Raw genomic sequence first — 25,100 nt, forward strand, 5'->3', positions numbered from 1 at the left:
AACCCTAAACCCCCCGCAAACCACCACCAATCCCCCCCAAAAAAACAACAGGAAACCATCAGTGGGAGGGTAGTTTAACATAGAGAGTACAAGATCTCTAACATATCCAGAATAATGCTACAATTTAAGGATAGAATTCTCCATTAGTGTGCCTACTTTACAATCCATCCTGAAAACATGAAACAATCTTTTAATTATTATAAAAATTTTATAACACTCGTCAAAGCTTTTTAAAACTTGAACACCATAAAGCTCAACAGTGGAACCAGTGAAATTAAAACTCGTTTTCAATATGTTCTTCAAGAGCCTGAAGGCTCTGGAATATTTGTTTTAGGGTCTCACCATCTTCACCCAGCCCCTATTAGAGGGGGAAGGAAAGGATCATCACTCGAAGGCAGACCTCGGGGCAAAATAACCTTCTGCTGTGGACAGAAAGATGATTGAATTTCCTGTTTGTTGCCTTCCCCTATATCAAGGCAAAGCTAAAAGGAACATTACAGAGATTTATGGATTCTTTCAAATACCTCTGCACCAGGCTGGTGCTGTAGAAGTCTCCTAACACCTGGGCTAGTGTCTCAACTGTAACCCCACCTGTTAGGGGGTTTTCCTGTTTGTTTTGGGGGATTTTCTTTGGAGTTTTTTGGTCATTTCCATATTTAACTATATATTCTGTATTATTATGCTTAGCTCTTTCACACTCCATTTTATTTCTAATGGTAGGTACTTAGTCATCTAACACAAAAGAGAAATTATCTTTCAATGTGAAGGAGAAAGACTATTTTATTTTTGGTTGGTTGGCTTTTTTTGTTGTTGTTAATGATTGCAGAGGATTTAAAACCTAGATTAAATTGCTATCTAGTGCAACAGAAAAACAGTTGATGTAAAACTACATCCGTTAATTATTTCTGTGAATAAATGAATGACTCAATACTTCAAAGTCCTGCATGTAACTTTCCTGCAGCCCTGTTCTTATTGGCGAGAGCCAAGGAGAAATAAACTGTTGCTGCTTTGCAAAATGAGATCACAGGGAAATTCATTAGATGGACAGAAATCCTCAAGCCCTGGATACTGCAATTAGATGGAGGATATTGGAGGACTGTGCCTCTGGAGAATCCTGTTACTTTGAAATAGTTTCAATTGACTGCCACAGGATACCAGAGTAGCGTGGAGGGTCTGTCTGCCTCCATCAGAAGAACTGATGAACAGGACACGTTTGAATCACTATAATTTGTGAAATTTTGTATCCAGTTTAAGCCAAGTAAAAAGGATGTCTTTGAATTTCTGCCATAAAGAAGTGTTGGGAAATTTTTAATGAACAGGAAAAATGAAGATGCACCCTAATTCCCTGCTCTGCTGTAAGAAGGTTTTTTCACCTTTTGCATGCTAATTTTTTGCCTTCCTAAATTAAATTGTCCTTTTCTAGAAGAAAAACAAAACAAACCCACAACCAGCCCTTTATAATTTTCCTGCCCTCTATAGAATATACACTTTGAATATCATGACCTTGGAAAGCCTGGGGAAGGTCCTGTTCCTTCCCAGAGTGAAGTTACTCAGTCTTACATCCTGCCAGGGGCTATGAGTCCAAGGATCACAAGAGAATTTCCACGCAGTGTAGATATTGAAATCTGACATTTGAATTGCAGCTTTGAATCATAAGAGTATCTCAAGTTGGAAGGGACCCACAAGGATCATCAACTCCAAGTCTCTGGTCCCTGCAGGACTACCTAAAAGCTAAACTACTAAAACCACTTCACTGGAGAACATGTTCCAGTGACCAACAACTCTCTGGGTGAAGAACCTTTTCCTAATACAGAATCTGAACCTCTCCTGACAAAACCTCATTCCATTTTCTTGTGTCCTAGCACTGGTCACCACAGGAATAGGACGAGGTCCATGTAGTGGAAATAATTAGGTCATTTTTTAAATTTTTTTTCAAGATCTCCTCTTTGCCCATGGTGTAGCCACAGAACTTATTTCAATGTTAAGGAGAGCCTCTGAGTTTCTCAAGGGTGAAAATCTCCCTTCCCTTTTTTAATTTCACACATTGCAAAGATAAAGTGTGATGTTACTTGCACATTTTAAGGATGCAAGACTGAGGCAAGGAGTGTTAAGTGTTTATTGGCTTTGAAATAATCGATAGCTTGAGCTGCATAAGACATCTTTGCCAGAAAAAAATGAGAAAGATGGGCTTTTTATTCTGTGTTTTAGGCAAATGCAGATAGAGCCAGGGTCATCTGGTGAGCAAAAGCTTTGGTGTCTGTCAGCAGCTCTGGCGCAGCATTGTGCCTGTGCTAAGAAGTGCCTTCTTCAAGGGAGATGCTGCAGCAGGCACAGCACAGCGTTAATATGTTCTGAAAATGAGAGTTACAGAGAGCCTACATAAGGGACTGCTCATAACAAGGCCATCCTAGCATAAAAAGGAAACCTGCAGAGGAAAGAAAAAGAAAAATCTCGATATAATTTTATTATCTTAATCATAGGACTGTCTTTTTTTTCTTCTGCAATTCCTACTCCATGCACAATCTATCTTCTACTTTCTGCCAGTGAGATGGCAGAAGTTAATAAGAAAAAAACCCACCCTAAAACCCAAGGCCTCACAGCAATACATAAACTAAGCAAGAAAAAATACTAAGAGAGCAAAAATCTTGCAGGGTTTTTTTTTTTTTTAACAAAGATTAGTTACCTGAAAAATGCAATTAATCTTTCCCTAATTGTTTTGTTTTGACATTCATAGCAGCTCTTTTTTAACTGAAACCCAGCATGTGTATGTCCTCTATGGAACAACAGGTTGCTTTGCAGGCATCTTCTTAGAAAAATGATGCCATCTACATAAAAAGGCAAGGATTTTGCACTCTTCCATTTCCCAGACTATTGGAAGAAGACCACAAACACATTAATTGCTGGCTAAGAGAATAAAGTATTATTTTTAATTTAAAAGGGAATTATTCTGAACTTTCACAAATCAGCTTCATAAAGAGGTTTAAATTAAAGTAAAAAGGAGCCTTTAAGCAGCATTTTGTTGAGAAAAAGATTGATGTTGGATTTGAAGAGATTAAATTCATATTACCATAGGTCCACATTCTAATTATGAATTTCAAATTAATTATAAAATCCCAAAACAACCAGGCTTCTTTATTTCGAAGTCTTGTCCCCTAAATTGTCTGATTCAGGTTTTATAAATAAGCTCACCTTGCTGATTCTAGGAAATGAAAAGAGTTTTGCCTGCTGCACTGGAAGAAACTAAGGGATCAGTCAGTACTTGTGACTGGCAATATCACAGAAACCAGGCCTGAAGGGAGCAAAGAGAAAAGCAGGAAAAGGAGATCTTGGTCCTTCAGAATCTCATGCATCAAGCAAGAAGGATGCCCTTGTCCTGGGTTGAGGTGTATTCTATTACCATCCTCATGAGCTGTGGAAATCAGGTGGGGCAGTGTTTCCTTGCCTCCTCCCCCCAGACTATCTTGCTGTTCATGGCCCATCATTGTCCTGCCCCATGACTCAGAGATAACTCCCTCCGGACTATCTTCTGTTAACGAGCCTAATCAACACTTGGCCTCATGACTCATTACCCCATTGTGAGATGCTCCACCCAGAGGGAGGAACCAAGCATCCCATCGTGGATATAATCTGGGACTCTGAACACCAGAGACTCTCTTTCCACTGGATTTCTAGAGGACAGGAGCTACACAGCCACCACTGGACTTTCTAAGGAAGAGCAGACCCCTTCTACTACAGGATCACCACTTCAGAGGACTGCAGCCACCATTCCACCAGACTGCTACCACCACCCTGCCAAACAGGGACTCAGGTTGTATCTTGACTCTGTCAGTGCTTTCTTTTACTTTCTGTTCCTTTTCTTTAATTTCCATTAAATTGTTATTCTGACTTGGTGCCTCCCACTGGTTTGTCTTCAAACTAGTACAGCCCTGCTGCTCAGGCAAAACACAAACCTGCAGAAGGAAGGCTCCCCTTGAAATCTGGCCTAGGGTACCTTACTAGTGCTTCTGAACTAAAGAGTACCTGTGACTGAAAGTTAATTTCTTCACAGAGGCTAATTTTCCCACTAAAATACTGCTGAAGATAGAGTATACATAAAATAAATGCTATTGAATACATACATAAAATTAAGACATGCTTAATTACAGTAAAACAATTAAATTCCATACTTCTGCTCATAGGCTTTGAAGACTTGCTTCATACTAGTTAATACAGAGACTTTCTGGAAGTCTTATTCATTTAAGACAAACAAGAAACTTCCCTAAATCACAAGAGAGAGGTAAAACACACTTTTGTCCTTCAAAAGATAAGTAGAAGAAGCTGGGCAGCATATTGGGTCACCACAGTACAGTAGATGAATATATAGTACTTTCAGTGCTCAAGGGAATAACCAAGGCAGGAGACCTTGAGAGCAGAATATTTCCATCTAATTTAGATTCCAGAGCAGAGAGTTAAAGCCCCTCATCAGCCATAAGGTGAGCTTCTGTCTCTTCAGAAGAATGCAACCCTCTCCTCCACTATTCTCCAATTACAGGTCATGCACAATCTCATGGCTTTTTTCCCAAGATTATGATGTACTTAACTACAAGCTGTTATACTTTCCCCCCTCTCCTCCATCCATCATAGACATTAATTTTAATTACCTCTTTGAGAATTAATTTTTTGAGCCCCTGCTTAGTTATGTTCTACGATAAAAGAATACCAACATCAATTTCCCTCTGTGACAGTGCATTTCAGGAGTTGGTAATGAAAGCAGTCAGGTAGACCTTGTGCAGTTCAGTCCCTTCTTGAAATAGAAGTTTTCTTTATTTTTCCCTGATTTCTGCCACTGGACATATGCACAAAACTGTACGGGTTTTTCTTCCCCCATCTAAGCTCTTGATAAAATAATGAGTTTTAAAATTTTTTTTTTCAATAAAAGAGGCATTGCAAAAGCCTGGGGGTGCTTTGGAACTTCTGTCACTGTGCATTACTGTGGTTCCAGTTTTATTTTGTCTTCCAGAAACTGGTGTGTTCCCTCTTCCAGTCAGGGATACCCATGGTACATTGGCTTTGTCCTGCAAGCCCAAACTCCTGGTGGAAGGCTCAGTCTAATCAAGTAATCCAGAGCTGAAAAGGAGGATGGAAATATTCCAGAAGTTACTTATATAATTCCTGAATCCTACAATGGAGTACTTTGTGGGTGAGATTCGGAGTGCCAGCGGGTCTATTTTACAGAGGAAACAAAATAACCAGGAAAATCTCATCTTGTTTAATAAGTAATTTCATTTTAAGGTACGCCTATTCCTTCCTTAAAATTCCTTCTTAGGGTATCAGCAAAATTTGGTGCTGCCAATAGGGGCTGCAATCCAATAAAATTACTGGTCTTATTCCCAAACCAGCCACAACAGCTTAAAGATCTGAGCACAGTGATCTGTGCAAGGGTGGGAGGAAGAAACCCAAACATTCACATGGTATTTTGAAGAGGAACTAGAATATAAAACCAAAGGATTTAAACAAGAAATAAATTGGAATATAGAATATAAATAATATTCCACTGTACTGAACAAGTGAGCCCACTAGAGGTTGTGGTTTTGCTGCATTGAAGCAGGGCACCACAGCTAACAGTGGTAACTTTGTACTGCTGTGTGAAGAAACTGTTGATAGTCAGAACTGTCCTTCTAAATTTATTTAGCCATTTAAATACTGTGACTTTTTCAGTTTATGAATATTTTTTTTTTAAATACCTGATAGAGCAAGAAAGACAAATATAGTAGTAGCAAAATCCAGCATTACATTTGGTATTTGGACTCTCTCATGGCCCCCTTTTATGAAACATGCACACCATCCTCTGCCTCTAATCACACATCAGGGTGACAAAAATCCAAAGCACCAGGAACATGCTTGAAAGATCATTATTTCTCCAAATAAAAGTAGTGTGAATATATGCAGCTGTCTTCACTCAGCCTACAGTAAATTCCTTTTATGGACCACAAACTTGACTTGTACTAATGTGTACTTCAAGATGGAGCAGTAAATGCAATTAGTAACTAGCAGATTCCTGTGAATTCTAGGAATTCAGTATTAGTCAGGAAAACACTGAATAGATTTAGCACTCGTTAATCTGGTGTAACAAATGGAGTCAAACACAGGGAAAACATTTCATGAGCTGCAGTTCAGCTTCAGAGGGTGTCATGCCCATCTGAGCAGCTTGCCCACCTCCTCCTCTCCAAGGCCACAGCTCTCCTTTGGAGCACTTCTGAGGGGAAACCATTTCCCAGACTAAGCCTACAAATTGCTTTCAAGCTGTCTGTTCTCCCTCTGGAGTCATTAATTGCTAATTAATACTTGGTCCATTTATCATTTTGTCTGTTCTTCCCCCAAATAATCTGTTTCTTCCAAAAGGCTCTGTCTAGCACAGGATAGCAAACCCTGCCCCTCAGCCATGCTCCTGTTCAGGACACACAGCCTCAATGGCTGTAGATTGTCTCAATGGCAGTAGATATGCTTTAAGAATAAATAAAGAAACTGGAAGAATTTTGGGTCTGCACACAGAAAACATGCAGCTCAGTGTAAGGAACAGCCAGCCTCTTTCCAGCATTGCTGCTCCAAATTTCAGGTGCATCAGCTTGCAGATAGAACCCACAGAGACCTCTTTTAAATAGTTTAATATAGAAAAGAGGGAAATTACTATCAGTATTCCTTTACAAGTGTGAAAAATAAAATTTTAAATTGAGCTGTTGACAGGATCTTTTTTCTCTGATGTCACAGCAGGAGAGTAGTTGAAATGCTGATACTGAAAAAAGCCTCTGAAATATGAGTAGGGGAAATCCTCCCAGCCCTAAGGTAATGTCATGGGTTAACCCCCACAGGCAGCTCAGCCCCACACAGCCACTCTCTCACTCCCTGCAGTGGGATGGAGAAGAGAACAAGAAGGGTAAAGTGAGAAAAATCACGGGCTGAGATAAAGTCAGTTTAACAAGTAAAGCAAAAGCCTTGTGCATAAGCAAAGAAAGCCAAGGAATTCATTCCCCACTTCCCATAAGGGTGCAGGTGCTCAGCCCTACCCAGGAAATCTGGGCTCCATCCTGCATAATGGTGACTTAGGAAACACCAAACACCATCACTCCAAGTGTCCCCTCCTTCAGACCTTATTGCCCAGGGTTTTTTTATTGTTAAATATGATACCCTATGGTCTGGCATATCTCTTGGGTCCCTTGGGGTCAGCTGCCCTGGCTGTGTCCCTTCCCAGCTCCTTGTGCATCCCCAGCCTCCTCCCCAGTGTGTGGGGAGAGGAGCAGAAAAGGCCTTGGCTCTGGGTAAGCTCTGCTCAGAGATAACAGAAACATCCCTTTAATAGTAAAGTGATTTTCAGCACAAATCCAAAACATATCTCCATACCAGCATTTCTAGCCTGAACTTCTTCAGCAGCAGATGTTGAAGGAAATGAGAAGTACTGTTGTCTGTTACCAGACAGACACCCTTTATATCACCCTTACTTTGTCACTTCTCCTCCTTTCTGTACCCTGCCTCTTCCTCAACTGGGCAGGTTGAAGAGTAAAATGGTATTCCTTAAAGGCAGAACAGAAAGCTTTTGTCTGGTCTATTATGCTGTACTGTACTTTAATTCAGGCTTTTGAGGCAATGCATGACTGAGAAAGCAGTGTGGGAAAGGCTTTGGAGCCAATGGCACTGGAGTTGTACTGACAGGGGTGCCAGCAAGGATATATTTGAATTGATGGTTTCACTCTGGGTGCCCTTAGAAGTTAACTAATATTTATTTGAGGGGAGCAAATGAGATACAGCTGTACACAACGCTGACATGCTAGGAAAGCAAATTATTGGGCAATCCAGTTATTAAACTCACTAATCATGTTCAACTGAACCACTTCCACAATGAGTTTGGAAAGTGCTCCCTAGTCTATCATATTGCTAGACTGGTTCAAACTACTTCAATTATTTCCAGAAAGATTTCATATTCTGAATAAATATTTTCTTAGAGATTTCTAGATTATATAGCAGAAATTCCTTCATAGTTTGAACTCTGCAACTCGGCACAGGCTGTTCTCTTCAAATAGCTGTTGGAGACCTAGACAAGACTCACTAACAGCAGCAGATGTCAGCTTGCAGCTATTAGCAACAAGGGCAGTTTTCAGATGAACATATGTTTGCATATTAAAGATGTTACAGCACACTTTTTATTGGCAGTAAGATTCTGCTTTCGCAAATACCCCTGGCAGAAGAAACATCTCCTGACCCAGTAAGAATCCCATGAACAATATTCCATATGCCAGTAGAATGACATCCAAATTGAAGGAAAATTTACATATTGCCATTAATGTAAAATTGGCTACAACCAAAGGTTAATGAAATAACACAATCACTTCATTTTGCAGCTTCTCCTTAGAGTCAACAAGGTTTTATAGAGAAAGAAGCCTACAGGTTCCTCTCTGTACCTTTCACTGCAAATTTTAGTTTGGAAGTATTGGACAATACTTACATTGATGAGGTTCTATTAGACACTGTTAGAGAGAACTTGAAGCATCAGTAACAAAGTTTATGTCCTTTCTTACTGCCTATCCTCTTTTTTAAAGTAGAACAATGGGGGGAAAAAATGTCAGTTGGAGACGTATTTCATTTAGGTGAGCCAATGGTGAACATTTAGGAGTAATCTGAATAGCTCCAGCAGAGAACTTCATCACTGATGTGACAGCCATGGCCAGAGCCTGAACCAGGATCATATCATGCTATGACCTCTACCATCATAAAGTGAGATAAAGGTGTCTTTGGCCAGAGTGTTTATTGGCTAAATTTGGACTATAATATGGAACACCTTTGGGTATTTTAAAAAAGGAAACAGTCTAACTGGTTGGACTTTTCTGTTTTACCTGGTAATACCAGGAGCCTGATATCACCCCTAACAACTACATGCTCTGTAAAAAGTGGGTGAGCCTTCCTTTCACAGCACTTAATTCAGACTGGTGAGCCAGCTTTGCTGTCCTTGTTCTGAGGACAGGCTGATGTTTACAGGGACAGCAGCATGTCATGTCATCTTGCTGGCCTTGTTTTTGAACAGAAAGTGTCTAGGTGCTGTTCAAGTGCGCTCATGTGATCCAAGACAGTCACAGTTCCCCTGAGTGCTTCAGCAAGAGGCCAAACGTGCTGTGCAGCACATCCCCTCACCCCCAGGAGGAGTGTAAGGATCCCCGTGGCAGTCACTCAAATGATTGAGCACATTTGGATAAAGTGATGCTGCCCCATTCCCAGGCAATGGCACGGCTTGTGCAGCTGACAGTCTGTGCCTGCTTTGTGGACACAGCAGACAAATGATGGATGAGGACAGCAGGCAGATAGGCATCATGCATGGGTAAGAACAATTTGAATCCAGTATAAACATCATGGAGTTCAAGAGAATCATGCTTGTCTGGAAGATCCATCAAATTAAGAAAGGGTTGTAGTCTGAAAATTGCATCTTTGTCTCGGAAGGAAAAAAGCAGGAAAAAAGACAAGCAACATTTCTCAGTAACAGTCAAAGTCCACAGAATGTTATTTTCTGATGATCTGATTACTTATCAGGTGAAACTTGTAGTTTGGGAAAAATCATCAATGACACCCTATGGCTATATCAGAACTGAACCTATCAAATTACTATTGTACTACATTATTTCAATTTTGGAATGATTGTCCCACAGGACACAAGATCACAGAGGAAATATATACAATGCACAGTCAGGACTCAGCAGATTCAAGCAGATTCACTGTCATTGTTAGTGCCCACTAATTACACAGATAAAACAAATTGTTCTTTGACATATTTCTCTTTTTTCTAATCTAAATTTTAAAAAGTTAAATGGTAAATAGCAATACCTACATCACAAAACAAAACCCAAAGAGTATTACTTTCCATTAGGACTACTTAATTTCTGAATCTTTTCTCTTCTGCTAATAGAAGATACTACAGCTCACTACATCCAGTGCTAAACTCAATGATTTTAAGATGTATTAAAGTCAGACTTATTTTTATTTTCAGTCTTTTAAGTCTTAAAAAAAAACCCAAAAAACCCCAGCTTTTTATTTCAATGGTACCAGGACTTTACAAGGCTATATACTGCACCTCTTGCTAGTAACTGTTCTCCTTCAGTGCTTACAGAAGTCTGATGTGCTCAAGGAAATACTGAGACTGATTAAAAGCAACCTGCTGAAAATGAGCCACTCACAGATGTCGCTTGCAAATCAGGTTTGACTTAGATTTGTATGCCAAAATAGAAATTTCTGGCAAGACCCCTGTGAAATATTTCTATTGTCATCCACTTGAAACTTTAGATAGTTACACTTAATACTTTTATATAAAAATAGAGACTGAACAAAGTTATTATCCAATGAGTGCATATACTAGAAGCATTTAACTATTCTCCCACTTTGCTCAATCTACAGACTGATAAAAAAAAATTAAAAAGTAGCTTGAACAAAAGAATAAATCCCAAAAAAGCTAATCTGAGAAAGGTCAATTTTTTTTTCCAATTCTGGTCAAGATTGAAAAGCACACCCATTTTTGACATGTTATTAAAGGCAGTACTGTACTTCAGGAAAATAGAGATTACAAAGAGGACTGTTGCACCCTGGGGAACTGACACTGTTTAATGATTGGGAGACTTTTCAGTTATATTGCATTTAACCCATCTCATTGTACTAACCTGTACTGTATCCTCTTGTACATCTTCACCTTGATTGTTTTTAAGATTGGCATTCCTATACCTCAAACTTCACAAACCATTTTTAGAAACTTCCTCCTCAGAAAACTCTTGGGATTTTCAAGTTTAAACAACTAAAGCATAAAACCTTTTTTCATTATCCACCAAAATACAGTTAAACAGTTTTTGTGATTTGTGACAGGTGCCTTTTTATTTTTTTTTGGGTCCTAGTGCTCTGAAGAAGCAGACTTGCATCAAGAGGTAAGAATCACACTGACAGGTGAATATACATTAACAGCCCAGCTTATTTAACTAATTTTCACTAATGGAGCTGCAGCCAGTAAGGCAAGGGTATGACACATGTTCCTCATGTCAGGAGTTCACCAGCAGACTGACCACCCTAAAGAACCTGTAACCCTCTTTCTGTGTAAGCCTCTGCATCCTCATCTGTCCTGGCCCCAAAAGCTCAACAGCTCAAAGTCTGCTCCAGAAGAGCAGCTGTGTAACTTCAGAGCAGATCAGCTGAGTGAAATTGTGAGAAAGAGCAATAAAAAGCCTCATCTGGGGCCCCCCACGGCACAAACCTCTCTCTAACACCTCAGGAGCTGCCCTTCTCCTCTGCCATGACATAAATATGCTTAAGTGTAGGCAGCTACCTCTCTCTCTCTCTTTAGCTTCTTGACCTGAATTCAGACAGACATTACCAGCGTTTTTGGGTCTGCCAGCTGCACCCCTGTTCACTGATGGCACTGCTGCCACCCTTGGCTCCCTTTGCATAGACTCTTTTGCTGCTCCTTGACACCTTGTCCATGAAGGAAACATAAATGATTCCTCACTTCCCTTCCCAACAAGAATCCTCATTTCCTTAGCAAGATTTCATTAAAAACTGAAGGAAAATCTACTCCTTTTTTCTTGCTCAAAAGATCCCTCAATGTTCTACTGACAACCCCCAAACCAGGGCAATTGTTGGATTAATATTTTCAAACTGAACTTGGAAGTGCAGAAAACGATGATCACAGAATAAATACATTTGATGTGATGGCAAATTATCCCAGACTTCATCTCTGAGGCTGGAGAGTGCCAGGTTGCACAGCCTCCAGAAGGAGGGACCTCTCTCCACTGCTGTGCCATACAGGGCTGGCAGCAGCTTCACCCATTTCAGTGTGTTCTCCCCCTCTTCTCAGACTCTTCTGAGCAGAGATGCACCAGTAGGACAGGGGGAAAAGGTTACCCGAGTTTTCAAGTGAAGGAACATCTCTTAATTCCAAGAAGAAGATATTTTTGTAAAATTACCTCTAAATGTACTTGAGGTAATATTCTGGTCCTCATTAAAAACAGCCACAGATTTCTGTCAGCTTGGATAGACAGAGAACTTCAGCCACAGTAAAATCTATTACAGTTCCTTCAGAACAGATGCTTTAGTAGAAGTAATTTTTAAAACTATATCATGAGGTCTACTCTCAGTTACATATATCATCTTCTTGACATTATTGCTCTGAGCAGAGCTCCTCAAATATAAATTGAGAACATTTTTAAAATGTGATTCTTTGTTAAGGAATAGCAAAGTATTAAAGCAAATTTGAGTGCTATAAAAGTTGTTTGAACCTCAATATATTTTGCAGAACATTTTCACTCATAATTCAGCATTCAAATCTTCTTTTCCATATTGATGAATGAAATTGGTGAAGTTTTTTTTTTTTAATTTATCATAGCTGCAGGTGTCTGAGGTAGCTCAGTGTTGTGATACTCACATTCGCTGAGCACAGCATGGAACAGCTAATGAAGGCACAGAGACAATTTGCCCTGTGTGCTGAAAGGCTCCACTACATATATATGCTGATTTTAAAATAGGATATGATCCCCATAGAATTTTTAGGGAGCTCTGCATATTCCTGATTTTTGCTGACAAGGTATCTATATCCATCTGCTCTCAGGCTCTGGTTCCTTAGCAAGGGTTCTCAAAGGCCATGGTTCACCTTCTAACATGAAATTGTCTCACACATCAGAATTAAGAGTTTTTCAGGTGACAACCTGTGGATAAATGAAAAATCTGCACTGGATGCTCCTCAGATTTCAAAAGGTGGATGATAGGGAGGTAAAGACTCTGGATCATCCCAAGCAGGGTCACTGTATTTAGGAACACATCCAAGTCTCAAAATGGTGAATAGGATTGTCTTTACACCCAAGTGTTGGCCTGGGATTACAGGAGTACACCATATTTCTTTTAAAAGAAGGAAAAATACTGAACTGCATACAATTTTGATGAAATCTGAACTTCATTAAACTGCTGCTTATGAAGTCAATTGGACCTTCTGTGTAGATAAAAACTCTAAAAGCAGTGAGTATGATCACAATGTTGGAGAGAAGAGTACATTAGAGTAGTTTTGGGTTTGTTTGGGTTTTAAGTATTCCATTCTCCAAAAGTGTTGGACAGTGGTGTTCCACTCAATCAGAAAAAACAGTAGAAGATTACCAAGTGCACAGCCTGTTTTGTTAGGAATATTTCAAAAGCAAATTACTCAACAACAGTCACTCCAAATCAATCTAGAACCAAGACCTTCTAAAAAATTCTAACTATGAGTAATTTAATAATTGTATGACATTTTTCAGCAGCTTAGTTACCCAGGTGAAAATATCCAAAACATGTAATCAAAGGCAAGTTATAGAATGTGTTCCCATGTGCCTTTTGAGCATAAGACAATTAGAATAAATGACAGGAAAATGTTTGCCTCATTTATCACTGAGAGCATTCTGTTGCTACAATAAATCTGAAACCATTTAGAAGATTATGTGAGACAAAGTCCTGTAAAACTTGGTGCAATAAAATAAAATAATTGAAAAGTCATACATGAGAACACTTTACTTTGAAAAAGCAGTCTCCTGAGACCTTATTAAGGCTAGAAAAGCCAGGTACCTGCATGAAGTCAGTAAGCACATCCTGTTATATTTTATCACAATCACACTGGTAAGAGTTACTGCTGAAAATTTATACAAAAGCAAAATCAAGAGCTATGGGTCTTTAGGGGCCAAGGGGTAAATAGAAATGTAATTAGTTTGGAAGACTGTCACAGTATTTTGTTCTTTTACTTGATGGAAAGTTTCCGAGGAAAAAACGTTCCTAGGATTTCTCTCTCATTTATGTTCCTAAATAATAAAAGACAGTAGGTTTTTAATGGTATTTTAAAAAATAATATTTCAGCTCACTTGGAAATTTATTATGTTTCCAGCTGGTGTCTTTATCGTTTGCCCATTCATCATAAATAAAACAATATACTAAAAACTTGAATATGTAATTAAACAATTGCTAACAATAGCCTCAAACAGTGGAAGTGTGGCTGGCAGCACATCTTACACACATTACATTTGTGCAGCATTTTAAGATTTATTTTCTTTTTGCCTTGATATTCACCTGTGATTTGGTAATCAAAGGTCTAAGGGTGCTCAGATTCTCAAAGAAAGCTGTGGAAGCAGAATAGGAGTGGATGGGGCTCATTGAATGCGAAAGAATAGTCATGGTACCATTTCTGTACTCTAGAGCCAGGGCTGATTCTCTCTTCTAAAGCATTCAGAGCTCTGCCTGGTTTGAGAAATGCCAGCCAACATGCTTGAACTTCAAAGAACTCTCATTTTTGCTCTATATCAGGACCTTAGACCTTGTGGCTACATTGGGTCTAATCTAAGACTTGCTGTGTCTCAGGTCAAAGATAGTCTCTATAAACAGCATTAAGTTCTGAAGTCCCTCCAACCCTCAACATTTCTTTTTCCCCCACAGAAAAGTATTTAGGCACTGAATAGAACAAAAACCCAAAAAAACCTAAGCTCCTGAAAGTAATCATCACACTTCTCTCAGCTAACTGTGTACATCCCAGCATAAGCAGCTGTCACATTTTCTTTTGTAAGTGTAACTGCATCTCTAATTGTTTAAATATTTTTGGAAATCTGCTCTTAATTACTATTCCCATTTTGTTTTCCAAAGTTATTTCTTCTCAACTTTTCTATCTCTTGCATCAAATTAAAGTTTCTCAGGAGGAAAAAAAAAAAAATACTATAGTGCATCCTGAAGGACTTTTTTTGGGTACCAAATAAAAAGAGAATAAGAAATAATCAAGTAACTTCCTTCCAGATCACAGCTAAGTTTATTAAAATTAACAGTTGGACCCTTGTTGTACAGTTCCCTCTGCACACCTGACTTCAGAGCTGACATTTCAGAGGAGGCACTGATGTTCGTCTTTGCCTGTGGTTACTGTTGGGTCAATTGTCCCATCTGTAAGTCAGTAGAACAAACTATTCAGCGTGAAGCGAGACAAACAACACATTTTGGGGCTGTTAAAATAGTTGTTTGCCTCTATCATGTGTTACCAGCTTAGCTGAAGCAATGGCACCAAAGAAAGACTGAACTGCCAGAACTATTTTGCTCACAAATGCTCAACCATGCTTGATGTTTTTCTAAGCAAAAGCAAAACCTACATGGGAGTGGGAACTCCTGCCAGAATATACTGCATTGAGTCTATTGAAATGAGATATCAGGGGGTTTTTATTAGCAAAATTAGTCTTATCTCAAAGATTCACCTTCGGGAAAGAGAGGAGTATTTTTAGTTCTAATTCTCAGTCAGTGGCTGTCACTCTCTTACTTTTATTGTGATGAGAAGACATTCAGTTTATTCTTCCACTCTTTTGTCTCACTCCTTGCAAAATGCTGACAAGTTGTGTGGGAAGCAGCAGCAAGACAAGGAGGGGAAAAAAAGCCTACAACAAAAACCCACCACAAAAAGCCAAACTCACAACTCAACCCCCCAAAGTAGACAACATTTTTGCCTAGACTTGAAATCTTGGGGGCAATGGAACAGGTCTGTCTTGGTGAGATTCCCTGTGACATCTTAGTCAAGCAAACAAAGCAGTTAAATAGAGTTTCATATCAAGATTTAATTCAAGCAGAGGCTCTACTGTCGTTTCACTGGAAGGGAAATAATTCTGCTTGCAAAGAGCAGCCTAATAAAACTTCTAGTTCACTTTCTAAGGTGCTGTCCCAGAAATAATGTCTCTGCAGTAGTCAGGACTCATCTTTGCCCCAAACTCATACCTAACAGGCAGGACAGAATTTGGTTTCTATTATCCCACCAGAGCCTCAGGGAATGGAAAAGGTTCTTTCCAAGTGTATTACTACTAGTTTCAGGGGAGAAATAAAAGAAAGGATAAATCTGACTTATTGTCATCAGTTATGATGGGGATAGTGCCATTCTCATCTGCAGCACTTGAGTCACAGCCTATCACATGCTTTCCATCTCCTGAAGAAGCAGGAGATTATTCTCTTGACAAAGCACTGTTTCATTTCTCTCCACTACCCATGTCCTGAGATGAAAGTGATCAGTCAGGGTAACAGACCATAACCAGAAAGTAAGGAGTTCTAAACACAGAAAACAGATTGACAGGCTAATAAATAACATAACACTATATCCTAAACCTCTATCAAACAGGATATAAAAACCCTTCTTACTTTAGTTTTTCTTGCCCTAATTTTTTTTTTTTAAATCTCTCTGCAACCGAAGAAAAATATCAGCATCAACATAACCACAGCAGCAAATCTTTGTGGGGAAACAGACAAGGAGATCCCAGACTTTTGCAAGCTTCTTGCTAGTTACCAGCACTAATTGTTGCAATTTTTAATTTCCACAAGTACAGTGATGAATATGGGGATATTGCATTTATAGCTGTATACTATTTTTCCCTATAAAGCAGATGCACAGTGCCTGATGTACCTGGTACTGTCCCTTCTGTGCCTCAGCTGCTCCTCCAGCACTGTAACATCCACTGTGACTATGACAGGCTCCTTATTGATGACATAAACATCATTCAGATTGAAAAACAATCAAGGAATTGCAATCCATTATCTGTTGAGTGTGGTGTGGAAGAGTCTGCTTTAGTATATAGATAAACTCTGCACTCCTGCCTAAGAGCAAGATTTTATGCTCAGCTTGTGAATCTGTGAATAACACATTATGAGGACCATGGAAAGGCAGCCCAGCAATATTCAGGAAAAAAAGAAATGAACAAGCATAATGAAAAGTCTTAAAACTCACTCTCAGGGGGGGAAAAAAAAAGGTCTATTTTGGGAAAAGGTCAGTAATTAAAAATTCAAGATAAACAAACATATTAAAACACATTTCAAAAAGTTATTAAACCTGCAGCACTTACCAGCAGCTACCACACTGTGGCATCCTATGATAACACAGTATTTGACTGTGTATTCAAAAGAAATTAGCATCCAAAAGAACAGAAACACTCCTGATAATCTACTGCAAGATATGTGCATACATTCTGACCTTTTAATAGCAACAAACCCAAGATGGTAGATTTTTCCTCTCTCAGAAGGCTGGTTAAATTGTCTTTTAATTAAGAACATTTAATCTACAACCTTTGCAGTTATCTGTAAAACATTTTAAGGTTCTCAAAAAAATATATAAAAAAATATATTCCAGGGTATTGACAATAAAAAACCTCCTAGTTAAAAGAAAAATGGAAAATTACTGTCCATGTAAATTCATTTGGCTGTACTGAGTTAACTCAATCTTTTAGTGGTATATTATTCATGCTACTGTCTACAGTTTTATTCTAAGATAACACACAGTATTTTATTTTGTAAAAAGAGCTTATTTTATAATCAAAGCAGAAATCTTACTGCATCTTCTGTATACAGAAGTCACTAAAGTTAGCTTAGATCCTTCATGGTGGATGTTGAATGGTGCTAGAATAAATTGAAAATCTTCTAAAATTATGCAGCACAGCTCCATTAATACATAAAGATTTTATCATGATTAATGGTAGTTTAATACATACTCAAGGAATGAAAAATAATTTGTCTCACATAACGTGTTACCACCTCGTCAGTTCAGGAGCCTCAATTTTGCTGTGACCTTCCAATGAAGGCAAGTGAGTCACAGGTTCATTAGCCACATTCCTTGTACGACCTGGAAAAATACAATGGAACTCAAATTTTCAAGTCCATCACCAGTTTTTGTTACAAAACCTTTTTCAATTTCTGGGCTAAATGCAATCATGGAATGAATATATATTGGAACAGGGCACTGATCAGCAAGAAGCACCCAGTTCCGTCTTCTGGCTTTTCAATCAGGTACCAGATCATCAGTTGTTCCAGACCATTCTCCTTTTGTAGCACATTATTCTTCACACACAGACATAGGTATGTACACTCCAATCTTAATGGAAGGATCTTTACTGTAAGCCAGCTGACAGAGTGCTCTTTCTGTGATGCTTTCAGAGGAGTTGGACCGTGTAGAATCCCCTTACTCTCAACACAGCTGGTCTAAAAAAGCCACAACCTAAGTCTTTTGTTACAGGTAAAGGTTTGAAGGCCGGATAATTTGTTCAGGTGGGGGGTATTGTTATCTCAGGTGCTGTAGATGGTTATCACAGACCTACAAATTTGTTATCTCAGCAGGAAGAAAATTACTTTTTGTAAAATGGCTCATCCCAGCTATCACCAAATGCAGTGTGGATTCAGACAGGAGGGCTGACTACACTGTAGGAGGAGCACAGCTAGACGTGCCACCAAGAGTTTGGAAATGTGATGTGACACGTTGTACACGTGCTGCAAAGTGGCACTGTGGCAAGGTGGTTAGCTTGGAAAATAGGAACTTCTTTCCCTGAGGCCTGCTTGACATCAAAATATGAATAGCTATTAAATTGCTTTTTGGTTTCTTCAGTGCTCTCAGAAGGCACACAACAGAAAGGATAAAAGATTCTGTGCCAAGTTAGACACAATGATCCTTCTCCCAATGTGCAAATGGCTCTCTGAAACTTGCTCTCTGATGAAATGCAAGGTCACTGAGAAGTACCCCAGCTAGCTTTGAACATAAACTTGGATTCAAAACAGTGCATCCGTCATGACAAGATGTTCTGCCCAGACCAGTAAAATACATGCTCAGTATCACTTCAGTACACTCCACACAGTTGTCCTGATTTACACCTCAGCCTCCAGGGGTTGGCAATTTCCTCAGGGATCCTGATTTCAGCACATTGATTTGATAAGCCAAAGGCAAGAATCATACCCCAAACACCCTACCCTCAGCCCCCAAAACAATGAAGTTTGAGTGTACGAGAAAGACCTTTTTCAAAGGCACAGAAAAATGTCCAAAAACCCTACTGAGCACTGGGAAAAGTTAACTTAAGTATCTGCCTACACCATAACCTGCTACATGATTTTGGGGTTTTTGTGCCAGCTGGGATAACCAGAACCACAAAGATGGAGCATCCTGGGAGCAGATCTTACACTGACCATCAGGACCACTGCTTCAGTGTCTTGATCTACCTGGATTACCAAAGATCATCCATGTGGTGTTGTATTTCCCACAGATTCACTTATTAAATGCCTTTCACATTGTTCCCCCCCGACTTTCCCCTGCCCTTAGCCCTGGCCACTCCCTCAGCTCCTCCCTACTGGTTCCTGTACCCCAACTCTGCCCATGGACCGCCCCTGAGCCCCTGAGAAAATCCCCCTGTGCCTGGATCACGAGGTCTCTCTGCCTCTGGGGGTCCCTGGGACAAGATGTGAGCATTAAAGGTCCTCTGAAGCCCTCATGGAAGGACCCTTCTCGCCTCCTTTGCCATCCCTGTGTTGCTGAGCTGACAGCTAGCCAGGGTAAGAGCTCAGGGCCATCCAAAAAGGACTGCGGGAGGACAGAATGGCTGCCCTGCCCTAAGCAGCCCCACTGAGCTCTCTGGGAAAGCTGCAGCTTGCTAAACCAAACCTAGCACAGCAATACATGCAAGCCAAAATATTTCTCTGTTCTCCATACAGTCAATAAGATATCTTGAGGCAGGGTATATCCATCAGCACCTTTTACCCACATATAGAGCAAGTGGCTCCTGGCAAGTTTTCCCCCCCTTGATTACTGTATTCAATATTCCTCAGTCATTGAAGGCTCAATTTTTCAAAGATCTAGGAAAGATTTTAAAGAAGTTCTCAAAGTGAAGTGTCTTCCCAAACTTGGATAGTTTTGCTGTGAGGTCTTTTATTTTCCTCCTCTTACCTTCTTTTATTCCTTTACTTTCTTTGTGTTTCAAAAGTTTGTTACACTCACTTAACAGCTGTATATCCTCTAAATGCATCCCAGAGTCTTTAAATTCAAAGCAGGACAAAAACCAGTCACTCCAAATCTTTACCTTAGAAAAAACACTCAAAGATCTAAAAAACAAATAAAAAGCCTGAGAGAACACTTCCCATCATCAGTTCATATGGCCACATTCTCCTACTCATGCTCAGTGAAAACTCTCTTCAAATGATCTCACTGATTTAAAAAAACAAAAAGCAAATCTAAAACACCATCAAGAATAAATAGATTCAGGCAGCAGGAGATATCTCTGAATTCAGACACTTTGCCCCAACCACCAGGCCATTTCTTCTTTTTAACTTGACTGTTGGTTTTGGTTTGTTTTTCGAACAGCAATCATCTTGATTTATAAGTCTGAATTTTAATGCATGCATAAAAATATTAACCATAGTCAGAGAAACAGGAACTTTACTTCTATGCACTCCACTTTATCTATTAAATGTTACAAAAAACCCCACAATAGCATAACCACAGATAATATGATTGTACCAGCTCTTCCAATGTTGAGAAATTCAGAAAAAACAAAATCAAACAGGTTGAAGATGTGATTTCTCTATCAGAAGGAGAGATCTGAAAACAATCAAAAATACATTAGGAAGGGTGACATGTTCAGTAAATCGCAGGCAAGACAATTCCTGTAAATTGTATTATATTAAATTTAAAGCTATCCAGGATATAGACAACAGACTGCTCTAGCTGGGCTCTTTAGATTGACATCAATTAAGATTGTGTATTTGTTTTTTCCTCTCACTCCTAGAATATGTCATGTCTTTCAAGTTGTTTTTTTTCCAGTTGGGTAGAGAGAAATAATCAATGATTAGATCTAGAAGAAACATTCTACTGCACTTCTAAGGGAGTAGTTCTTTAGGTAGCTCCAAAAATTCTGTTTTCCTGACTTCATCTCACAGGAAATAAATAAAATTTAGCAAACCAGTGAAAATTTTAAGCTAAGCTGTTACTTTAAGAAACTTTGTGGAGAAGAAAGGACATTTGTGCCATAGAACAAAGTAATCTCCTAGTGTTTATTGTCAGGGAAATTTAAGTACCCATAAAAGGACTAAGATTTCCTTGTGGCTGAGGTGAAACAAACAGGTTCTAAAGCAGTCAGAATTATGTATCTCCTCTTTGGGTTAAAGTAAAGTAGTCCACTGGCAGCATGGAGGGAACACAGACATACCAGATGATGTTTTGTTTCATTTGGGGAAGCTGAAGGTTAGTGCAGCACAGAAACACTGCTTAAATGTTCTTTTTGTTTTGGTTTAATCCCCTTCATTGAGTCAGTAATTATTTTTTTGAGGATCTGATCAGTAATAGGCAAAATAAAGTGTTGGTATGTGATAAAATTCTTGTCACAGTCCAAGTGACACAACAGCAATAGTGTCTGTGCAGAGATCACTGCTCAGGCACTTTTATTAGGGGAAAATGGGAAGGAGGTTAGCCAATGACCCTTGCACTGCCTTCCTAAATCGTTCAAGAGCAGGCACGATTTTACTTGAATGAAATTGAGTTTTGTAGCTTTTCCTCTGTCAGTCCTGGGCAGTACAAAGTAGTCAGTAACATAAGCAGAGCACAGGAAATTCCCTAAACAATCTCAACCTACCTGCAAATGGGCAAGAAAAGCAGGAGTACCACTGGGCTTCCCTGTACGACTCAGGGTGTTTAGGAGAAGAGCACAGGATGCTGACAAACTCTGCAGAGCCTTTGACCATCTGTGGTTTTCCCATAGCAGTGATCTTGCTCTGCTGACCCTGGATCTCATTGAGGGAACAACCCAGCATCACCTTCCCATAACCCAGCAGCACCTCATTTATAACCTATGACAGACTGTGGGTGAGCAAAGCCAGAGATTACTGAATGCAGCAGACCACACAAGACCACTTGAAAACTTAAAAAGATTATTGAGAGAAAATAAAAGCTTTTTAATTCAATCTAGGAGTCTTTTCTCTCTTTAGTCAAATTATGTCTTCATTCAACTAATCCCATTTCCCAGTCACCCAACTCCATCTAGGAAAGATTATTACTTTTTTTAATACTCCTGCCCTTTATTGCTGACATTGTGCTTATTTTCAATTGTTCTTTGGTTGCTTTCTACATTACCACATTTCTTGATATATACAACTTAAACATTTATAAAGGAATATAGTAATAGCCACGCTCACATTTTCAATGATTTAAAAATGAGTTAGAATAGTACCAACTGTGAGCAACAAATCCAGATTCCATTGCACCATCTTGGGAGATTCATGGTAAATGTTATTTCAAAGTCATTGCCCGTAGAGAATACAAGCTTTTTGTTCAGTTCAGTTATCATATGATTTAATGGAGAAGAAAAAAAACCACCAAGATTTGGCCTAGTATTATTTAATCACCTTAATATTAAAATATGAATGGAAAGACAAAAGGAAAATTAGGAGACATCTCTGCATGAATGTCATTGATTTCCTATTGACAACAGGAAGACTTTTTTCAATATTCCTAAAAGAGAATGATACTAAAGTCTTAATCTGAAACAATAATAGACAGATGCAAAGTTAAGAATCCAGCACAGGATTTCATTATGTCCTAGCTGCTCATTTTGGATCTCCTCATTAATCACTAACAGTTAAGAAATTTCAACAAAAAAGCACGAGCCAAATGTTTGCAGATTCAACTCTTCAGACTAAAGGATAAAATCCTGGAAAATCTATTTGTTATTTTACAACAAAACCAAAACCAAACCAACTAAGTTCATCTTGTGGCTAAGATTCAGTTCTATGGAATACAAAACAAGATAGAGCCTTGTGATCAAGGTATAATCCTCTGAAGATATAGCTTAGTAATCATACATCCTTAACTGCATTAGTGTTAGCTTGTGCATCTATGGATGCCTGTTGCTACTTAATTTTAAAAGGTTTGTAATCTTATAATGAAACTGTATTCTTGACCAGCCACAAAGCAGAATCTGATTTGAACATTATAATGTAATTAATCATGGATTTTAGTGTCTCATTTGAAATAATTTATTCAGATTTGAAAAATACACTGCATGTTTATGATTGCATTACATAAAAAGCAAATAAACTACATAATTGAAAATTAACCACACGGATTATTTGTCATAAAATGGAATTACTTGGAGTTCAGAGATTGGTCCCAAACTCATTGCAGTTTGACTCCTTGTTTAGTCCCTTGCAGCTTTGCAACAAGACACAAACTCTGCTGCTTGATTTTCCTTCACTTTAAAAGTGCGGGAAAGGTGATTGGAAAATTTGGGTTCATGGTGCTCAGGACTCAAAATAGGCTTCACATTTGGCAGGCAAATACCAATGCTACAGTGCAGCCTGTATTTATATGAGCCTTCACCAGCTGCTAAAGGAATGAAAAAAAAAAGAAAGGAATTGTATGCCCTTTGGAGATGCACAGTACAGAATGTAATTGTTCTGATTTCCTCCCGCAGATTTTGCATTTTCAGATATCATCCCAAACCTGAAGGGTATCTAGAGCAGTAGTGTTTTGGTGTATGGTTTCTGAGAGCACTCTCCATGTTATCCACCCAGTCCTCACCCACATCTGTAATAGCACAGGGGAGTTAGGAGATGTAATAGGGAATCTTCAAATTATGACCCAGACTGCTCACAGGAAAACTGGAAACTTGTGTGTGTTACCTGATTGCTTTGGTACCCGTGGTGTAGAGTAGAGCTTTCTGGTGTTCACCTGATGCTACATCTGAGGAAAGGTGAACGAGCACACATTGTGGGTGTTTAAAGCACACAATAGAGCTGAATGGGAGTGGTGGAAAAGCAAGACACCGGGCTATAGATAAAGGAAAAATGCAGCTCAAAGTAAGGAGGAATCTGAGACCATGCTGAGATGAAGAGCTCACACATCATTACCTCTGCTGGTAGAGCTTCTGACTGAAGAAAAAAAAAAAAAAAAAAGACAGCTCTTCTGCTTCCTTTGCTGTCTTTGTTTACACTGAAACACCAATGGAAAACAGAAACAGAGGCCACAACAGGTTCATGTCCTTCTTATGCTTGGGGTCCCTGGGCTGGAGGCAGCACTGCAGGTGGGGCCTCACCAGAGCAGAGGAGAGGGAAGAATCCCCTCTCATGACCTGCTGTCCCCTGATTTGGATGCAGCCCAGGAAAGGCTGGTTCACCGGGCTGCCAGCACACACAGATGGCTCATGTCCAGCCTCTCATCCAGCAGCACCCCCAGCTCCTTCTCCTCAGGGCTGCTCCCAATGAGTTCCTCCCCCAGGCTGTGCTCATGTCTGCACTGCAGCCCCTCCAGTACAAAACCTTGCCACATAAGCACAATACAAGGACAAAGCAAAATACCTTTCAGCATATTTTCTCTCTCCTGTTCAGCTGAGGAAGGAGAGTGACAGTGTGGTTTGGTGGGCATGGGCAACCCACCTTTTTCTTACCCACTTCCTCCTCCTTTGATGGATATATCTCCATTCTTACTTCCCTGCCTTCCATGTCCTTCCATTTTGTCAATCAGCACAACCTTTCCTGACACATATTTTGACCTTTAAAATTCATAGGTAAAATAACATTTTTTAATTCAAAATAATTCACTGTAAAACCTTGCTCTATTTATGAGGAAGGAGCTAGGCTATTCGCATCAATATTTTATAATATGTTCTGCCAAATTAGTCAGGGACAAATTAGTCATGACACTCTACAGAAAAAACCTATTTGGTTTCTATGAAACCATTTATCAGGCATGGTGTTATGATGAACAATACATCAAAATGTGATGCCAGCAAAGCAACTGCAGCAAAAGTTCTATCCTTTGATTTTTTTGTGTAATTCCACACTGCATAAAGATAATTTGACCTTTAAGAGAACAGTATATTCAAGCAAACATATACACTGAAATCATCTTGCCAGATTATCACCCAAAACTAGAACTAATCAGGTTTTATGTATTACAAGCTTGCTTTCAAGTCTTCAGGTATCCTCAACTTTTTCACCATTGTGTCAGCCAGCACAAAACCACTGCACTTATTGGATATATTAGATTCTCATAGGGAGCTCTCCCATGCTACCTGTTCTTGGCCCACTGCAGCTGTTCTCCCCTTGAATTCATCTTCTGCCTATGACCTTATAAATTTGTATCTCCTCCAAGGACACAGAACACTTCATTGTCTTAGTTTACACCTGTAGTATCTGCAGCTTGCTAAGTGAAGAAAAATGATTAAAATGTACGCACTGGAGCTGTCTTGAATGTCTGTACAACAAAGATAATTCTGTGACTGGCATCATTTTTAAACAACTCTCCTACTGGTTTGTGTGTCTTTGTGTGCTCAGTTCCAAGC

General features: G+C 39.3%; 1 long non-coding RNA gene across 5 annotated transcripts in view; it reads right to left on the reverse strand.

Annotated features, from left to right (window-relative positions):
• Positions 1 to 2,128: 2,128 nt before the first annotated feature.
• Positions 2,129 to 25,100, reverse strand: part of LOC138110496 (uncharacterized) — a 28,421-nt gene continuing 5,449 nt past the window's right edge. For 2 of the 5 annotated variants that reach the window (XR_011150953.1, XR_011150955.1), the window contains 2 exons: positions 21,396 to 21,619; positions 19,689 to 20,365 (listed from right to left, as the gene is read on the reverse strand). This is a non-coding gene — a long non-coding RNA (uncharacterized lncRNA). Of the gene's footprint in view, positions 2,426 to 4,461; positions 5,107 to 17,501; positions 17,633 to 19,688; positions 20,366 to 21,395; positions 21,620 to 25,100 lie in introns of those variants that run through there. The other 3 variants (XR_011150956.1, XR_011150954.1, XR_011150957.1) reach the window with 3 other exon arrangements.

This window comes from Aphelocoma coerulescens, chromosome 4A, assembly GCF_041296385.1.
Source record: "Aphelocoma coerulescens isolate FSJ_1873_10779 chromosome 4A, UR_Acoe_1.0, whole genome shotgun sequence".
Taxonomy (NCBI): Eukaryota; Metazoa; Chordata; class Aves; order Passeriformes; family Corvidae; genus Aphelocoma; species Aphelocoma coerulescens.